The following is a 17,927-nucleotide window of genomic DNA, read 5'->3' as shown; positions in this document are numbered from 1 at the left end:
ATCAAGTATGTTTTCTCCTCTTGTGGGGATGGTGACTAGTTGTTCCATGGTATTTGAGTTTATGAATTCCAGGAACTTTTGGGCTAGGGTGTTTGGGCTTGAGTAGTGTTCCCAGTCTATATTAGGGTAATTGAAGTCACCTAGTATGATGGTGTTTGGTGATACATTTATCCCTCTAGTGTTTTCAGGAAGGCCATGTGAGGTTCCTGAGTTTGTGAGGGTGGCCTGTAACATGCTTCAATTTGCAGAGCAGTCTTGCCTATGGTTAATTGCACCTGGATGGTCTCCGATGCATCGTCGTTGCCACCAGTCTTGAGGTGTGGGTGTCCTTGATGAATATGGATACCCCCTCCTTTCTTGGTATTGTCCGGATTTTGGGGCGGAACACATGATAAGAGGTAAAACCTGATAGTGCTGGGGTGCTCTCAGCCTTGAACCAGGTTTCTGTCACTGCACAGACATCGATGTTCTCCATACTGAGAAGGGCCTCGAGTCGCGTGCATTTTGAGATTTAGACTTCTGGCATTGAGCAGCATTACCCTTAGTTTTTTTCCTTTTTGTGTTCTAGGGTGGTAGGTTTAGAATTTGAGCCTTACCTAAAAAGGCACTATGGGGTGGCAAGAGCCTTTGCCAATATCCGGAATCCCAGGGGTGACAGGTGCAAGCCGCCTTAACGAAGCAGCGTGGCTTGTCCAGCATGTCATCCCAGGCAGACAGACATTGGATCCCCTTTGAATGACACCAGAGTTTAAGCCAATTGTTAAAGCTGATCATCTTATCTCTGTATTGTGGCATCATTCTTGGTGAAGGTAGGATACTGCTCAAGGTCAGGGTCATACCTGCCTGGGCTACATAATCAGAGAGCTCCTCAATGTCTCTTTTCATGTAGTCCAAGGAGGTACATCTCAGGTCGTTTACACCAGCGTGGACAATGACTGAGTCGTATTTGTACCTGCTGTTGAGAGACCTGAGTGCTTGCATTATGTGGCGGATTCTAGCGCCCGACAGGCAGCTTACTGTGACCTTCTCCTTACTCAGTCTGGTGAGCGGCACGTCAGTGTGTCTGACTATGGAGTCACCAATGACTAGTGTGTCTGGCATTGTGTTTGGCCTTAAGGGCTGTGACTGTTTGACACTCTGACTGTGAGGTCTATGTGTTGCAGGTGTTGTGTTCTGAGGTGGTGGTTGTTTGGGTGTCTGCTTTGGTGGCCTCTGCTGTTTTGGTAGATTTTTGATCAGAGCCGCCAAGTATGTCTTTGTGTGTTTATGTGTATGATTTGAGGTTGTGATGGTACTATGTGAGACTGGGTCTATAGTGTGTGTGGTAACCTTCTCCTCCTGACTGGTCTTGCCAGTCCTATGTTGAGAGAGCTCAGCCTCCAGTTTGGCCGTATAGTTGCATCTCTCGCATGTATTTGTGTTTTGTGGGAGGAGGAGAGGGTTGTCTGTGTACATGAGGCAATTGTAACATTGCCTCAATATTCCCAGGTTCACCAGCTGAGCAGGAGAGGACACTAGCAACTGATCCTCGACATGCTAGAAGGACTAGACAAAAAACTTTAAAAGAGATTCTGGGGACGTGGGTGACCGAGAAATGGGGGTTTGCCTTTTGGGGTGCTATTTATAAGAGTGCATTATCAAGGTAATACTGTAGGAGCAAGTGCTAGGTTTAACAGATAGAGAAAAGTCTACTTGGAGTCAAGTAGAGATGATCTTTAGGTATTAGAGAAAGTGCTAGTAACAGGGATGCTTAAAGGTAAGATTGAAAAGAATGCACTCTGCAGTGTGCACTAGAGAAGTTAGATATGAAAGTAGGTAACTTGAGTTTTACCTGTTTAAAAAGTTAAGGTTTAGTGGAGAGTTAGTATTTTTAAAACAGCAAGATGGACTGAAAGGGGTGGTTACTTTTGTATTTTGGTACTATGAAATACTGTAGGATGGCCAATAAATTTAAATAATTGAAGGGGTGGGATTTCAAAAGTGATGGTTTTGTGATTACTCACATAAGCCAGTGAAAGTAGAGAAATGAGATATATGGTCAGATTAACATAAGAGGCGGGCAACTAGAAAGACAGTGGTATTTAACAAGACAACTTAAATGGGTGGGAGGGCAGGAAAAAATTCTGCCTGACTCAGAACAGAGAGAGCTGTGGTCTCTTTTGAAGTTTTAATATGCTGTTAAAACAGAATGCAAGCAAAACACAAGGTAAAGAAAATAAACTACAGTATTCAAAATATAGAAAGGCAATACAGAAATACAAAAAATAACAGCAAACTAACCTTTCCTTCACAGCAAAGTGTAGCAGAGTCGGGATGAGCCTTTCTGGTAAAGCTCTATAACTGAACCTTTTGATACTGTAAAATAATCTTTCAGCTACCTCCCCTTCTCCTACAACTAAACCTTCTGATACTGTAAAATAACCTGTTTCACCTACCTCCCCTTCTCCTATAAATACACCTTCTGATACTATAAAATAATATGTTTCAGCTACCGCCCCTTCTCCTACAACTAAACCTTCTGATACTGTAAAATAATCTGTTTCAGCTACCTCCCCTTCTCCTATAACTAAACCTTCTGATACTGTAAAATAACCTGTTTCACCTAAGTCCCCTTCTCCTATAAATACACCTTCTGATACTGTAAAATAATCTGTTTCAGCTACCTCCCCTTCTCCTATAACTTAACCTTCTGATACTGTAAAATAATCTGTTCAGCTACCTCCCCTTCTCCTATAACTAAACCTTCTGATACTGTAAAAAAATCTGTTTCAGCTACCTCCCGTTCTATAACTAAACCTTCTGATACTGTAAAATAATCTGTTTCACCTACCTCCCCTTCTCCTATAACTGAACTTTCTGATACTGTAAAATAATCTATTTCAGCTACCTCCCCTTCTCCTATAACTGAACCTTCTGATACTATAAAATAATCTGTTTCAATTACCTCCCGTTCTTTTATAACTAAACCTTCTGATACTGTAAAATAATGTTCACCTACCTCCCCTTCTACTATAACTAAACCTTCTGATACTGTACAATAATCTGTTTCAGTTACCTCCCATTCTCCTACAACTAAACCTTCTGATACTGTAAAATAATGTTTCACCTACCTCCCCTTCTCCTATAAATACACCTTCTGATACTATAAAATAATCTGTTTCAGCTACCTCCCCTTCTCCTATAACTTAACCTTCTGATACTGTAAAATAATCTGTTCAGCTACCTCCCCTTCTCCTATAACTAAACCTTCTGATACTGTAAAAAAATCTGTTTCAGCTACCTCCCGTTCTATAACTAAACCTTCTGATACTGTAAAATAATGTTTCACCTACCTCCCCTTCTCCTATAATTGAACTTTCTGATACTGTAAAATAATCTTTTTCAGCTACCTCCCCTTCTCCTATAACTGAACCTTCTGATACTATAAAATAATCTGTTTCAATTACCTCCCGTTCTTTTATAACTAAACCTTCTGATACTGTAAAATAATGTTCACCTACCTCCCCTTCTCCTATAACTAAACCTTCTGATACTGTAAAATAATCTGTTTCAGCTACCTCCCCTTCTCCTACAACTAAACCTTCTGATACTGTAAAATAACCTGTTTCACCTACCTCCCCTTCTCCTATAAATACACCTTCTGATACTATAAAATAATCTGTTTCAGCTACCTCCCCTTCTCCTATAACTTAACCTTCTGATACTGTAAAATAATCTGTTCAGCTACCTCCCCTTCTCCTATAACTAAACCTTCTGATACTGTAAAAAAATCTGTTTCAGCTACCTCCCGTTCTCTATAACTAAACCTTCTGATACTGTAAAATAATCTGTTTCACCTACCTCCCCTTCTCCTATAACTGAACTTTCTGATACTGTAAAATAATCTATTTCAGCTACCTCCCCTTCTCCTATAACTGAACCTTCTGATACTATAAAATAATCTGTTTCAATTACCTCCCGTTCTTTTATAACTAAACCTTCTGATACTGTAAAATAATGTTCACCTACCTCCCCTTCTCCTATAACTAAACCTTCTGATACTGTAAAATAATCTGTTTCACCTACCTCCCCTTCTCCTAAAACTAAACCTTCTGATACTGTAAAATAATCTGTTTCAGCTACCTCCCCTTCCCCTATAACTAAACCTTCTGATACTGTAAAATAATCTGTTTCAGCTACCTCCCCTTCTCCTATAAGTAAACCTTCTGATACTGTAAAATAATCTATTTCAGCTACCTCCCCTTCTCCTGTAACTAAACCTTCTGATACTGTAAAATCATCTGTTTCACCAACCTCCCCTTCTCCTGTAACTAAACCTTCTAATACTATAAAATAATTTGTTTCATCTACCTCCCCTTCTCCTATAACTAAACCTTCTGATACTGAAAAATAAGCTGTTTCACCTACCTCTCTTTTCCTATAATTAAACCCTCTGATACTGTAAAATAATCTGTTTCACCTACCTCCCCTTCTCCTATAACTAAACCTTCTTATACTGTAAAATAATCTGTTTCGGCTACCTCCCCTTCTCCTATAACTGAACCTTCTGATACTGTAAAATAATCTGTTTCAATTACCTCCCCTTCTCCTATACTATAGCATCTGATACCGTAAATAATCTGTTCAGGTACCTCCCCTTCTCCTACAACTAAACCTTCTGATAGTGTAAAATAATCTGTTTCATCAACCTCCCCTTCTCCTATAAATAAACCTTCTGATACTGTAAAATAATCTGTTTCAGTTACCTCCCCTTCTCCTATAACTAAATCTTCTGATACTGTAAAACAACATTTTTCAGTTAACTCCCATTCTCCTATAACTGAACCTTCTGATACTGTAAAATAATATGGTTCAGCTACCTCCCCTTCTACTACAACTAAATCTTATGATACTGTAAAATAATCTGTTTCAGCTACCTCCCCTTCTCCTATAACTAAACCTTCTGATACTGTAAAATAATCTGTTTCACCTACCTCCCCGTCTCCTATAACTAAACCTTCTGATACTGTAAAATAATCTGTTTCAGCTACCTCCCCTTCTCCTATAACTAAACCTTCTGATACTGTAAAATAATCTGTTTCACCTACCTCCCCGTCTCCTATAACTAAACCTTCTGATACTGTAAAATAATATGGTTCAGCTACCTCCCCTTCTACTACAACTAAATCTTATGATACTGTAAAATTATGTTTCAGCTACCTCCTCTTCTCCTATAACCAAACCTTCTCATAATGTAATATAAAATGTTTCAGCTACCTCACATTCTCCTATAACTTGAACCTTCTGATACTGTAAAATAATATGTTTCAGCTACTGCCCCTTCTCCTATAACTAAGCGTTCTTATACTGTAAAATAATCTGTTTCAGCTACCTCCCCTTCTCCTATAATTGAACTTTCTGATACTGTAAAATAATCTGTTTCAGAAAATAATCTGTTTCAGCTACCTCCCCTTCCCCTATAACTAAACCCTCTGATTCTGTAAAATAATTTGTTTCAGCTACTGCCCCTTCTACTATAACTAAACCTTCTGATACAGTAAAATAATCTGTTTCAGCTGCCTCCCCTTCTCTTATAACCAAACCTTCTGATAGTGTAAAATAATCTGTTTCAGCTACTGCCTCTTCTACTATAACTAAACCTTCTGATACTGTAAAATAATTTGTTTCGGCTACATCCCCTTCTCCAATAACTTAACCTTCTGATACTGGAAAATAATCAGTTTCAGCTACCTTCCCTTCTCTTATAACTAAAACTTCTGATACCGTAAAATAAACTGTCTCAGGTACCTGCCATTCTCCTACAACTAAACCTTCTGATACTGTCAAATAATCTGTTTCAGCTACATCCCCTTCTCCTATAACTAAACCTTCTGATACTGTAAAATAATCTGATTCAGCTACATCCCATTCTCCTATAACTAAACCTTTTGATACTGTAAAATAATCTGTTTCAGCTACTTCCCCTTCTCCTATAACTGAACCTTCTGATTCTGTAAAATAATCTGTTTCAGCTTCCTCCCCTTCACCTATAACTAAACCTTGTATTACTGTAAAACAACATTTTTCAGTTAACTCCCATTCTCCTATAACTAAACTTTCTGATACTTTAAATAGTCTGTTTCACCTACCTCCTCTTCTCCTATAACTGAATGCTCTGATACTATAAAATAATATTTTTCATCTACCTCCCATTCTCCTATAATTGAACTTTCTGATACTGTAAAATAATCTATTTCAGCTACCTCCCCTTCTCCTATAACTAAACCTTCTGATACTGTAAAATAATCTGTTTCACCTACCTCCACTTCTCCTATAACTAAACATTCTGATACTGTAAAACAATCTGTTTCATCTACCTCCCCTTCTCCTATAACTAAAACTTATGATACTGTAAAATAATATGTTTCAGCTACCTCCCCTTCTCCTATAACTAAACCTTGTATTACTGTAAAACAACATTTTTCAGTTAACTCCCATTCTCCTATAACTAAACTTTCTGATACTTTAAATAATCTGTTTCACCTACCTCCCCTTCTCCTATGACTGAACCTTATGATACTGTAAAATAATATGTTTCAGCTACCTCCCCTTCTACAACTAAACCGTCTGATACTGTAAAATAATCTGTTTCAGCTTCCTCCCCTTTTCCTATAACTAAACCTTCTTATACTGTAAAATAATCTGTTTCAGCTACCTCCCCTTCTCCTACAAATAAACCTTCTGATACTGTAAAATAATCTGTTTCATCTACCTCCCCTTCTCCTATAACTAAACTTTCTGATACTTTAAATAATCTGTTTCACCTACCTCCCCTTCACTTATAACTGAACCTTCTGATACAGTAAAATAATATGTTTCATCTACCTCCCCTTCTACAACTAAACCGTCTGATACTGTAAAATAATCTGTTTCAGCTTCCTCCCCTTTTCCTATAACTAAACCTTCTTATACTGTAAAATAATCTGTTTCAGCTACCTCCCCTTCTCCTACAACTAAACCTTCTGATACTGTAAAATAATCTGTTTCATCTACCTCCCCTTCTCCTATAACTAAACTTTCTGATACTTTAAATAATCTGTTTCACCTACCTCCCCTTCACTTATAACTGAACCTTCTGATACAGTAAAATAATATGTTTCAATTACCTCCCCTTCTCCTATAACTGAACCTTCTGATACTGTAAAATAATCTGTTTCAGCTACCTCCCCTTCTCCTATAACTAAACCTTCAGATACTGTAAAATAATGTGTTTCAGTTACCTCCCCTTCTCCAATAACTTAACCTTCTGATACTGTAAAATAATCTGTTTCAGCTACCTCCCCTTCTCCTATAACTAAACCTTCTGATACTGTAAAACAATCTGTTTCAGCTACCTCCCCTTCTCCAATAACTTAACCTTCTGATACTGGAAAATAATGTTTCACCTACCTCCCCTTCTCCTATAACTGAACCTTCTGATACTATAAAATAATCTGTTTCAGCTACCTCCCCTTCTCCTAAAACTAAACCTTCTGATACTGTAAAATAATATGTTTCAGCTACCTCCCCTTCTCCTATAACTAAACTTTGTATTACTGTAAAACAACATTTTCAGTTAACTCCCATTCTCCTATAACTAAACTTTCTGATACTTTAAATAGTCTGTTTCACCTACCTCTTCTCCTATAACTGAACGCTCTGATACTGTAAAATAATATTTTTCATCTACCTCCCCTTCTCCTATAATTGAACTTTCTGATACTGTAAAATAATCTATTTCAGCTACCTCCCCTTCTCCTATAACTTAACCTTCTGATACTGTAAAATAATCTGTTCAGCTACCTCCCGTTCTATAACTAAACCTTCTGATACTGTAAAATAATCTTTTTCATCTACCTCCCATTCTCCTATAACTAAACCTTTTGATACTGTAAAACAATCTGTTTCACCTACCTCCCCTTTTCCTATGAATAAACCTTCTGATACTGTAAAGTAATCTGTTTCACCTACCTCCCCTTCTCCTATAACTGAACCTTCTGATTCTGTAAAATAATCTGTTTCAATTACCTCCCCTTCTCCTATAACTGAACCTTCTGATTCTGTAAAATAATCTGTTTCACCTACCTCCCCATCTCCTATAACTGAACCTTCTGATACTATAAAATAATCTGTTTCAGCTACCTCCCCTTCTCCTATAACTAAACCTTCTGATAGTGTAAAACAATCTGTTTCATCTACCTCCCCTTCACCTATAACTAAACCTTGTATTACTGTAAAACAACACTTTTCAGTTAACTCCCATTCTCCTATAACTAAACTTTCTGATACTTTAAATAGTCTGTTTCACCTACCTCCTCTTCTCCTATAACTGAACGCTCTGATACTGTAAAATAATATTTTTCATCTACCTCCCCTTCTCCTATAATTGAACTTTCTGATACTGTAAAATAATCTATTTCAGCTACCTCCCCTTCTCCTATAACTAAACCTTCTGATACTGTAAAATAATGTTCACCTACCTCCCTTTCTCTTATAATTAAACCTTCTGATACTGTAAAATGATCTGTTTCAGCTACCTCCACTTCTCCTATAACTAAACCTTCTGATAGTGTAAAACAATCTGTTTCATCTACCTCCCCTTCTCCTATAACTAAAACTTATGATACTGTAAAATAATCTGTTTCAGCTACCTCCACTTCTCCTATAACTAAACCTCCTGATATTGTAAACTAATCTGTTTCAGCTTCCTCCCCTTCTCCTATAACTAAACCTTGTATTACTGTAAAACAACATTTTTCAGTTAACTCCCATTCTCCTATAACTAAACTTTCTGATACTTTAAATAGTCTGTTTCACCTACCTCCCCTTCTCCTATAACTGAACGCTCTGATACTGTAAAATAATATTTTTCATCTACCTCCCCTTCTCCTATAACTGAACCTTCTGATACTATAAAATAATCTGTTTCAATTACCTCCCGTTCTTTTATAACTAAACCTTCTGATACTGTAAAATAATGTTCACCTACCTCCCCTTCTCCTGTAACTAAACCTTCTGATACTGTCAAATAATCTGTTTCAGCTACATCCCCTTCTCCTATAACTAAACCTTCTGATACTGTAAAATAACCTGTTTCACCTACCTCCCCTTCTCCTACAACTAAACCTTCTGATACTGTCAAATAATCTGTTTCAGCTACAACCCCTTCTCCTATAACTAAACCTTCTGATACTGTGAAATAACCTGTTTCACCTAAGTCCCCTTCTCCTATAAATACACCTTCTGATACTGTAAAATAATCTGTTTCAGCTACCTCCCCTTCACCTAAAACTAAACCTTCTGATACTGTAAAATAATCTGTTCAGCTACCTCCCGTTCTATAACTAAACCTTCTGATACTGTAAAATAACCTGTTTCACCTACCTCCCCTTCTCCTACAACTAAACCTTCTGATACTGTCAAATAATCTGTTTCAGCTACATCCCCTTCTCCTATAACTAAACCTTCTGATACTGTAAAATAACCTGTTTCACCTACCTCCCCTTCTCCTATAAATACACCTTCTGAAACTGTAAAATAATCTGTTTCAGCTACCTCCCCTTCTCCTATAACTGAACCTTCTGATACTATAAAATAATCTGTTTCAATTACCTCCCGTTCTTTTATAACTAAACCTTCTGATACTGTAAAATAATGTTCACCTACCTCCCCTTCTCCTATAACTAAACCTTCTGATACTGTAAAATAATCTGTTTCAGCTACATCCCCTTCTCCTATAACTAAACCTTCTGATACTGTAAAATAACCTGTTTCACCTACCTCCCCTTCTCCTAAAACTAAACCTTCTGATACTGTAAAATAATCAGTTTCAGCTACCTCCCCTTCCCCTATAACTAAACCTTCTGATACTGTAAAATAATCTGTTTCAGCTACCTCCCCTTCTCCTATAAGTAAACCTTCTGATACTGTAAAATAATCTATTTCAGCTACCTCCCCTTCTCCTATAACTAAACCTTCTGATACTGTAAAATGATCTGTTTCACCAACCTCCCCTTCTCCTGTAACTAAACCTTCTAATACTATAAAATAATTTGTTTCATCTACCTCCCCTTCTCCAATAAATAAACTTTCTGATACTGAAAAATAAGCTGTTTCACCTACCTCCCTTCTCCTATAAATAAAGCTTCTTATACTGTAAAATAATCTGTTTCAGCTACCTCCCCTTCTCCTATAATTGAACCTTCTGATACTGTAAAATTATCTATTTCAGCTACCTCCCCTTCTCCTATAACTAAACCTTCTGATACTGTAAAATAATCTGTTTCTGCTACCGCCCCTTCTCCTATAACTGAACCTTCTGATACTGTAAAATAATCTGTTTCAATTACCTCCCCTTCTCCTATAACTATAGCGTCTTATACCGTAAATAATCTGTTCGGGTACCTCCCCTTCTCCTACAACTAAACCTTCTGATAGTGTAAAATAATCTGTTTCAGCAACCTCCCCTTCTCCTATAACTAAACCTCCTGATATTGTAAAATAATCTGTTTCAGCTTCCTCCCCTTCTCCTATAACTAAACCTTTTAATACTGTAAAACAACATTTTTCAGTTAACTCCCATTCTCCTATAACCAAACTTTCTGATACTTTAAATAATCTGTTTTACCTACCTCCCATTCACTTATAACTGAACCTTCTGATACTGTAAAATAATATGTTTCATCTACCTCCCCTTCTCCTATAACTGAACCTTCTGATACTGTAAAACAATCTGTTTCAGCTACCTCCCCTTCTACTACAACTAAATCTTATGATACTGTAAAATTATGTTTCAGCTACCTCCCTTTCTCCTATAACCAAACCTTCTCATAATGTAATATAAAATGTTTCATCTACCTCACATTCTCCTATAACTGAACCTTCTGAATTTGTAAAATAATAAATTTCAGCTACCTCCCCTACTCCTATAATTGAACTTTCTGATACTGTAAAATAATATGTTTCAGCTTCCTCCCCTTCTCCTATAACTAAACCTTGTATTACTGTAAAACAACATTTTTCAGTTAACTCCAATTCTCCTATAACTAAACTTTCTTATACTTTAAATAATCTGTTTCACCTACCTCCCCTTCTCCTATAACTGAACCTTCTGATTTTGTAAAATAATCTGTTTCAGCTACCTCCCCTTCCCCTATAACTAAACCCTCTGATTCTGTAAAATAATCTGTTTCAGCTACTGCCCTTCTCCTATAACTAAACCTTCTGATACTGTAAAATAATCTGTTTCAGCTACCTCCCCTTCTCCTATAACTAAACCTTCTGATACTGTAAAATAACATGTTTCACCTACCTCCCCTTCTCCTAAAACTAAACATTCTGATACTGTAAAATAATCTGTTTCAGCTACCTCCCCTTCCCCTAAAACTAAACCTTCTGATACTGTAAAATAATCTGTTTCACCTACCTCCCTTCTAATATAACTAAACCTTCTGATACTGTAAAATAATGTTTCACCTACCTCCCCTTCTCCTATAATTGAACTTTCTGATACTGTAAAATAATCTTTTTCAGCTACCTCCCCTTCTCCTATAACTAAACCTTCTGATAGCGTAATACAATCTGTTTCATCTACCTCCCCTTCTCCTATAACTAAAACTTATGATACTGTAAAATAATATGTTTCAGCTACCTCCCCTTCTCCTATAACTAAACTTTCTGATACTTTAAATAATCTGTTTCACCTACCTCCCCTTCACTTATAACTGAACCTTCTGATACTGTAAAATAATATTTTTCATCTACCTCCCCTTCTCCTATAACTGAACCTTCTGATACTGTAAAATCATCTGTTTCACCAGCCTCCCCTTCTCCTGTAACTAAACCTTCTGATACTGTAAAATAATCTGTTTCACCTACCTCCCCTTCTCCTATAACTGAACCTTCTGATACTGTAAAATAATCTGTTTCAGCTACCTCCCCTTCTCCTATAACTGAACCTTCTGATACTGTAAAATAATCTGTTTCAGGTACCTCCCCTTCTCCTATAACTATAGCGTCTGATACCGTAAATAATCTGTTTCAGTTACCTCCCCTTCTCCTATAACTAAACCTTCTGATAGTGTAATACAATCTGTTTCATCTACCTCCCCTTCTCCTATAACTAAAACTTATGATACTGTAAAATAATATGTTTCAGCTACCTCCCCTTCTTCTGTAACTAAACCTCCGGATATTGTAAAATAATCTGTTTCAGCTTCCTCCCCTTCTCCTATAACTAAACCTTTTAATGCTGTAAAACAACATTTTTCAGTTAACTCCCATTCTCCTATAACTAAACTTTCTGATACTTTAAATAATCTGTTTCACCTACCTCCCATTCACTTATAACTGCAAAACTTTGCAGTTGCAAAAGTTGCAAAAAATTGTTCGACCCCAATCTCTTTCAAAATGAACTTATGAAAATTAACTGGTCACCTCTTAAGTCTCTCCCTATAGATGATGCTGTTAGATACTTCAATAATACTTTTCTAGCTATACTTGAACATCATGCCCCAATGCGGACAATAAGAATCAAATCTAAGTCAGCCCAATGGCTCTCAAACAATACTAGGAAACTTATCCTTAGCAGAAATAAAACCTGGGCTAAATGGCGAACCACTAAAAACACAACTGATCAGCTAGCTTTTAGACAAAAAAGAAACATCACAAAAAAGCTATCCTGCAAGACAAAAAGAACTTTTACACTCAGCTACAACAATCATCCCTTCATCAACCTAAAAAATTTTGGACTGCTATTAATATGCTAATCTCCCCTGGCAAAGTGGCCACACCAAATCCACTAGGCTCTACCTCTGACTGCCCATTACAAACTGCCAATGCCTTTAACAATTTCTTCACCTCAACTATACTTAAACTAGCAAACCAACAATGCCCTGATATCTCCAAACTCCCTACCCCCAGCCCCACTCCACCTCCATTCCACCTCAAACCTATACCCACCTCTTATATCTCATCTTTGCTTCAGAAATTAAAACCTTTCACCCCCTCAGCTGACAACCTACCAGCTGAATACCTCCAACTAGGTGCAAAAGCCATTGCCTACCCCATTTCCATACTTATTAATAGGACCATAGAAGAAGGTGTAATTCCATCTATCTGGAAAATCTCACATATTATCCCTCTCTTTAAAGGTGGTGACTCTTTGGAATATTCCAACTTCAGCCCTATAGCATTACTATCCCCTCTTGCAAAAATAATGGAGAAATGTATCCACAAGTAGCTACTAAATCACTTATTACACCATAACCTCCTAGCTAACTGTCAACATGGCTTTCGGCCATTCCATAGTACTTCCACAGCCTTACTATCCTTCATTGACTCTATCAACATCAACCGCAATAAAAATATTCTCTCTTCAGCATTCTTTGTAGACCTGTCCAAAGCATTTGACATGGTCAATCATCAACTGCTCCTCCATCGTTTAAAATCTCTCTCTCTTGACAATTCTGCCATAAACTGGTTCACATCCTACCTTGATAACCGAAAACAGGCTGTTCTCTGGCATAACCATCTCTCTGACATCCTCCCCACCTCTATAGGGGTTCCACAGGGGTCTATTCTAGGTCCTCTACTGTTCTCCATTTTTATTAACGACCTCCATCTAGCCACCCCTCTATCAACTTGCATTCAATATGCAGATGATACCACCATTATCTGCTCTGCCTCAACACAATCTGAACTTCACTCTATTACACAAAAGACCTTCACAACTATTGAGCATTGGTTCTCTAACCATTGTCTCCTCCTCAACCCTAAGAAAACCAAACTCCTGCTTTTTACACCCACTCATTTGTCTCCCTCCCTCAACTTCATACTTACATCCAATAATGGTACCCTTATCAGTCCAGAACCTACCACCAAACTGTTAGGTATTACAATTGACAATCAACTAAAATGTGATAACCACATAAACGCTACAATCAAATCTACTAACAGAAAACTTGGTTCTTTCTATAGAATCAAATCTTTCCTAACTCCTGAAGCAAGAACCACTATAGCTAGAACCCACTTAATATCTACCCTATTATATGCCTCCCCCATTTATACTAATCTCTCCAAATATAATCTCAACAAACTATCCACAGCCTATAACAATATTGCCAGATTTGCCCAAAACTCTCCATATAGGACTCACCACTGTCTAAACCTAAAAAAACTAGGCTGGCTAGAACTACCTCAACTAATAACATTTAACCAACTTACTATTGCCCACAACGCCCTTTACCACCCCGATAACACTCCTATGCTCTCCACCCTCATAAAGCCCTACAACAATCTGAGGAGCCTACGCTCATCCAACAAAATATTGATTCATACTTCACTATCTAATAACTTAGCAGGTGACACCTTATTTTCCAACTCAGTGGGTAAAATATGGAACCAACTACCAAATGACCTTACTTCCCTTACATCTCTCCCACTATTCAAAACTAACCTAAAACTATTCCTTTCCAAACACTGGCTATGCTCTTGCCATACCCCTGACTAACCCTTTTCTTCTTCTTTCTTTTCCTTTCCTTTATTCCCATACTATCTTTTCCCTCTAAACCCAGTTCTTCTTACTCCCTCACTCTAGCAAATTAACCCCCTTTCCTAGCTTGACTACTCTTTTTCCATTCGCAAAAAGAACTTATTTCTTCAACCTTCCTTATATTGCAACTGTGTATGTAACATTAACTTAATCTCTGTCCATGCTAGAGATGTAGTTATATGCCATACATAACTGCAGTAGTTTCAATTTGTATGTTTCTTCTATCATACCTTGGTAATTTTTATGTTTCATTTTACTTTAGTTTATTTCTGTATATTTTGAAAATATTCTAGTTTTATCTTTAATATGTTTATTTAGTACTGTAGCGGAGCTTTTCTCCTCTGGCCTCCACTGAAAATGGACATGTATCCAGCTGGACTAGCCCGGTTAACAAATGTAAAATAAATAAAATAAATAAATAAAAACTGAACCTTCTGATACTGTAAAATAATATGTTTCATCTACTTCCCCTTCTCCTATAACTAAACCTTTCATACTGTAAAATAATCTGTTTCAGCTACCTCCACTTCTCCTATAACCAAACCTTCTGATACAGTAAAATAATCTGTTTCAGCTACCTCCCCTTCTATAACTAAACCTTCTGATACAGTAAAATAATCTGTTTCAGTTACCTCCCCTTCTGCTACAAGTAAACCTTCTGATACTGTAAAATAATCTGTTTCAGCTACCTCCCCTTCTCCTATAACTAAACCTTCTGATACTGTAAAATAATCTGTTTCAGCTACCTCCCCTTCTCCTATAAGTAAACCTACTGATACTGTAAAATAATGTGTATCACCTACCTCCCCTTCTCCTATAACTAAACCTTCTGATACTGTAAATAATCTGTATCACCAAACTCACCTTCTCCTATAACTAAACTTTCTGATACTGTCAAATAATCTGTTTCAGCTAAATCCCCTTCTCATAAAACTAAACCTTCTGATACGGTAAAATAATCTGTTTCAGCTACCTCCCCTTCTGCTATAACTAAACCTTCTGATACGTTAAATAATCTATTTCAGCTACCTCCCCTTCCCCTATAACTAAACCTTCGCATACTGTAAAATAATCTGTTTCAACAACCTCCCTTTCTCCTATAACCAAACCTTCTCTTATTGTAAAATAATCTGTTTCGGCTACCTCCTCTTCTCTTAATAACTAAACCTTTTAATATTGTAAAATAAAGTGTTTCGGCTACCTCCCGTTCTCCTATAACTAAACCCTCTGATACTGTAAAACAATCTGTTTCACCTACCTCCCATTCTCTTACAACTAAACCTTCTGATACTGTAAAATAATGTTTCACCTACCTCCCCGTCTCCTATAACTAAACCTTCTGATACTGTAAAATAATCCGCTTCAGCTACCTCCCCTTCTCCAATAACTAAACCTTCTGATACTGTAAAATAATATGTTTCAGCGACCTCCCCTTCTCCTATAACTAAAACTTCTGATACTGTAAAATAACTTGTTTCGGCTACCTCCCCTTCTCCTATAAATATACCTTCTGATACTGTAAAATAATCTGTTTCAGCAACCTCCCCTTCTCCTATAACTAAACATAATAATACTGAAAAATAATCTGTTTCAGCTAGCTCCCCTTCTCCTATAACTAAACCATCTGATACTGTAAAATAACTTGTTTCGGCTACCTCCCCTTCTCCTATAAATACACCTTCTGATACTGTAAAATAATCTGTTTCAGCAACCTCCCCGTCTCCTATAACTAAACCTTCTGATACTGTAAAATAATATGTTTCACCTACTTCCCCTTCTCCTATATAAGAACCTTCTGATAATGTAATATAATCTGTTTCAGCTACCTCCCCTTCTCCTATAACAAAACCTTCTGATACTGTCAAATAATATGTTTCAACTACCTCCCCTTCTCCTATAACTAAACAAAATAATACTGAAAAATAATCTGTTTCAGCTACATCCCCTTCTGCTATAACTAAACCTTCCAATACTGAAAAATAATCTGTTTCAGCTACCTCCTCTTCTCTTATAACTAAACCTTCTGCTACTGTAAAATAATCTGTTTCAGCTACCTCCCCTTCTACTATAACTAAATCTTCTGCTACTGTAAAATAATCTGTTTCAGCTACCTCCCCTTCTATAACTAAACCTTCTGATACGGTAAAATAATCAGTTTCAGCTACCTCCCCTTCTCCTATAACTAAACCTTCTGATACGGTAAAATAATCAGTTTCAGCAACCTCCCCTTCTCCTATAACTAAACCTTCTGATACTGTCAAATAATCTGTTTCAGCTACCTCCCCTTCTCCTATAACTAAACCTTCTGATACTGTAAAATAACTTGTTTCACCTACCTCCCCTTCTCCTAAAACTAAACCTTCTGATACTGTCAAATAATGTGTTTCAGCTACCTCCCATTCTCCTACAACTAAACCTTCTGATACTGTAAAATAATGTTTCACCTACCTCCCCTTCTCCTATAATTGAACTTTCTGATACTGTAAAATAATCTTTTTCAGCTACCTCCCCTTCTCCTATAACTGAACCTTCTGATACTATAAAATAATCTGTTTCAATTACCTCCCCTTCTCCTATACTATTGCATCTGATACCGTAAATAATCTGTTCAGGTACCTCCCCTTCTCCTACAACTAATCCTTCTGATACTGTAAAATAATGTTCACCTACCTCCCCTTCTGTTATAATTAAACCTTCTGATACTGAAAAATGATCTGTTTCAGCTACCTCCCCTTCTCCTATAACTAAACCTTCTGATAGTGTAAAACAATCTGTTTCAGCTTCCTCCCCTTCTCCTATAACTAAACCTTCTGATACTGTAAAATAATCTGTTTCAGCTTCCTCCCCTTCTCCTATAACTAAACCTTTTATTACTGTAAAAAAACATTTTTCAGTTAACTCCCATTCTCCTATAACTAAACTTTCTGATACTTTAAATAATCTGTTTCACCTACCTCCCCTTCTCCTATGACTGAACCTTATGATACTGTAAAATAATATGTTTCAGCTACCTCCCCTTCTCCTATAACTGAACCTTCTGATTCTGTAAAATAATCTGTTTCAGCTACCTCCCCTTCTCTAATTACAAAACCTTCTGATACTGTAAAATAATGTTTCACCTACCTCCCCTTCCCTTATAACTAAACCTTCTGATACTGTAAAATAATGTTTCACCTACCTCCCCTTCTCGTAAAACTAAACCTTCTGATACTGTAAAATAATCTGTTTCACCTACCTCCCCTTCTCCAATAACTAAACCTACTGATACTGTAAAATAATCTGTTTCACCTACCTCCCCTTCTCCTGTAACTAAACCTTCTGATACTGTAAAATAATGTTTCCCCTACCTCCCCTTCTC

This window comes from Protopterus annectens, chromosome 3.part1, assembly GCF_019279795.1.
Source record: "Protopterus annectens isolate FY-2018-M chromosome 3.part1, PAN1.0, whole genome shotgun sequence".
In the NCBI taxonomy this organism is placed as follows: Eukaryota; Metazoa; Chordata; order Ceratodontiformes; family Protopteridae; genus Protopterus; species Protopterus annectens.
Note: the sequence above shows the minus strand (reverse complement) of the source record.